A 3,843-nucleotide genomic window follows, 5' to 3' on the forward strand; every position below is an offset into this window, starting at 1 on the left:
ACTCAAGGATGGGCTTCCTTCTGCGCTATTTATTGAGAAAATGTATTTATTTAACATAGAAGCGTTGACACCAACAGGCACAGCACCCTAGAGCAATAGGAAATTGGATAATTAGGGGCAAGAAAAGAAGTGAGAACCAGCCTGGGTCTCAACTGATCAGGCATTCAAACCCTAACAGTAGGAATTGGCAGAAAAATCCATAGCACCTTCAACATCTCTCCAGACGTGTCATACCAGCCTAAAGCTCTTGCCCTAATACCAACAGAATAAAGATACCCCCAGTTGCACAACAATTTGCTTAGAGAGTACTCATGCAACATCAACAACACCATCCTTGGTGGTGAACCCATCAATGTAAACACACCGCACCAGAACATTAGCTCAACACTTTCCACAATACCACCTCCCACAAAACACGGCTGAATAAAGGGTGTACACATGTAATAGCAGACCTATTTTTTAACACTGATATTGAAATAAACTTGTGAAACAACTTCCAAATACTTTACACAAAACCAGGGTAGCATTAAGAGTGAATGAAGCAAGTGTAAGGCTGGAGACATTGAAGGCAGTGTGAAAAAACAGGCATAGCAGGAGCGGTGGACGCTATTCGACACCAAAAGCCATGTGTGTGTTTTGTGAGAACTTGCAAAGGAATTTATCTCACAGGCTCAACTTAACAAAACCAAAGAAAGAGTCGCTTTACAAACAGGTTTGCACGTCTCCACCGAAATGCCAAGAATTCGAGTTACTTTGTACGGACAAAGATGAAAACTATAAAACTGCAGAAATGGGGATAATGTATGGCTTTGAAAGAGAGCATTCGCTTCTATAAGGAAAAAGGGGGTGCCAGAAACGTCCTTTTCTTATTATCAGTGAGTTTACAAAAGCGCACTCATGCTACTTCACCCATGCCTCTAGTAAAAGATTACCAAACAAAAATATCTTCTTGGTTCTGGCATGGTTTGTTGTGTGTTTTTTTAGGTCGCACAAGCTGCCAATGGCAATCCATAGCACCTGTGTACATTTTAACAATTTATTGCATCTTTGCATCTACTTATGACCTTGCAACCATTCCCAAAATACAAAATGATATGAACCCCTTCCAAAATGTTGGAGGGAGATTTGTATCAGAACTTATTATATTGCTCAAGTTGTATTTTAAATTGCAAAAAATTTAAAAAACTATCCTTTTAACAAAGTTCAGCAGGAAAGTAAAAATATTCTCTTTCTGCTAGTAAATGGCTCTCAAAAACACACCCAGTTGTATGTCAAGTTTTGTTTCCTCGCAGAATTGACAAATTGTCCTCAAGTGTCTGGCAAAAAGCCACTGACTGTGGCAGCGTGCTCGCAATAACTCTTTACCTGTGCTGTAGTCCTACCCACCCAAGAGTGATGACATGGGATACATCTAGCTGTGTTAACCACTCTCCCGCAGCGATGCCTAGCTTCCTCAAACTCCATGCTGCTGTACTTCCGCACACACTAGAGCGATAACTTCGATAGACACAGTAAAATTCCCCCCATTCCTCTACAATAAAGACAACCCCTCATACACATAATTGCCATCTTTCAATGGTGCTCAAGCCCAAAAACCAAACATGGTAGACAAGACTTACAATACACTAACAAAAATGGTTTTAATCAATTATTCTAAAATGTATAATATTTAAATTGACAACAAAAAGTGTACTATAGAGTCCTATGGTGTATCAATTATTTTGCAACAAAAATATGTGTTTAAATAAAATGTCTAAATATTTAAATATTTAATTTGTTTCGGAAAGACGGGATAAAGGTTTTAGGTTTACGCACTAATTCTTAGTTGTCTGGTAAACAAACTAACAGCAAGAAGCAGCCCTGTGATGGAATAGTATCCGAGCGACCAAAATATGAGTGTTTTTCTTTATATGCACTCTTACATTTTTTTTAAAGCCAGGCGACCTTGTCACATCGCCCTATTTCTGTTGGTCTTGGAAGTTAACAATTTTCCAATAATACGGTCAAAACTCTGCTGACAATTAACTTTGAAAAGCCATAGGAGAAAGGCTCACTCCGCAGTGTTATTTAAGGACAACGTATAGAAAATATGTAGGCAGGGAAAGAAAAATAGCAATTCCTTTTAGAGGGAAAGGCAAGCCATTTGGAGGAAGAAGAAGCAGCGCTCTCCCCTCTCTCGCCACAGGCCAAGGAGTATCATGAAGTTTGTGCTTTTTAAAAAAAAATACTACATTTATTGCTTAACACTCAAGCAATAGTGCAGGCGTCAGTACGCGCAAAAAGAGATTCAATACTGGTGCATGGATGAAACAAGAGGTTTAACCGGATGGGCACAGAAGAAAGGAGAAAGGCCCTCCAGGCATGGCATGCACCTCCCAGGAGATGATAGATGAGAGCGCTATACCCTGAGGAGTCAGGGCGAACACTCATGCTTGTGCTGGCCCCCATGAGAGCAAGCAACGGGGAACAGGCAATCTATTTCCAATTAGCAGGTGCGCCGCTGCTCGCTCCTGCAAGGTGGATGCCAGCACAAGTGCGAGTGCTTGAAAAGTCAAGACCGATAGCTAAAGGCCCTCTCCTAGTACAGCGCATGTGCGCTGCCTAGGCGAGACCTAAAAACCAGCCCACACAGGAGCACTGAATGATGTAATGCAATGTGCTGTAGAAGCTCCAGGTGAATGTGTATTGGGGTTGAATTGTGATGTAAAATTTGGATACAAACTGTTGAACAAGTTACTTACCTTTGGTAATGCCTTACCTAGTAGAGACTCTATCTCGCCGCAGATTCCTTACTTTAAAATATTCCCCAGGTGTCAGACTGAATCTATAAAAACTTTAGTAGGCCCCATGCTCACCTGTAGGAGGTGTTGTTCGGCTCTGCATGGAATCGTCACCATCATCCATGAGAGAAGAAAAATGCGTAGTGACTATATAATTCCCAATCCAGCATGCTGGCCTCAGTTCTCAACTGTTTTTCCACACCACAAGCACAGACCAAACTGAAAAGAAATGACTAGTGTGCCAGTATGAGGTCCAAAAGGATCTCTTAAATGTTAGATACACAGTTCACAGAACAGAGAGCATGGGAGAACCGGTAAGGAATCTGCGGCTAGATAGTCTCTACCAGAAAGGTTTTACTGGAGGTAAGTGACTAGTTCATCTGATAAAGACTTCTAGCCACAGATACCTTACCATAGAATATATACCAAAGCATTCTCTCACCAGAGGTGGGTCTGTTGACTGTTATATTAAAATGTCCAGGAGGACCAAACAGGCAAAATGCCCATCTCATAGGACCTGACTGTCAAAGCTGAAAAGGTTGATAAACATGTGCAGTGATGCCTACATGGCTGCTAGACAGACGTCCAGAACAGGAACTCCCTTAGCTAACGTAGTGGTTGCAGCCTTAGATCTTGTTGAATGAGCCTGCATGCCCTCATGGTGTTGCTTCTTGGCCATGGTGTGGAGAAGATGATCCATCTAGAGATGGTTCCTTAGTGAACTGCCTTGACTTTCTTCATACCTAAAAAGCCCACAAATAATTGATCATCCACCTGGAAATCCTTAGCATAATCAATGAAACATTATAGCACCCTGGTTGGGTCCAAAAGGTGGAATCCTTCTCTTCCTTGGGGGGATGAGGGGGAGCAAAAAAATGTAGGCAATGTGATGGTCTGCCAGACATGAAAGGGGTAATCACCTTTGGTAAACAAGTGGTACGGGTCTTAAGGATCAAATTGTCTGAGAAAAAAGTTGTGTACCGGGATGAACGGAAAGAGCCTGCAACTCACTAACCCTGCAGTCAGATGTTATTGCCACAAGAAAGTTTGATGGTCACCAGTA

The sequence above is a fragment of the Lissotriton vulgaris genome, unplaced genomic scaffold (genome assembly GCF_964263255.1).
Source record: "Lissotriton vulgaris unplaced genomic scaffold, aLisVul1.2 SCAFFOLD_4120, whole genome shotgun sequence".
In the NCBI taxonomy this organism is placed as follows: domain Eukaryota; kingdom Metazoa; phylum Chordata; class Amphibia; order Caudata; family Salamandridae; genus Lissotriton; species Lissotriton vulgaris.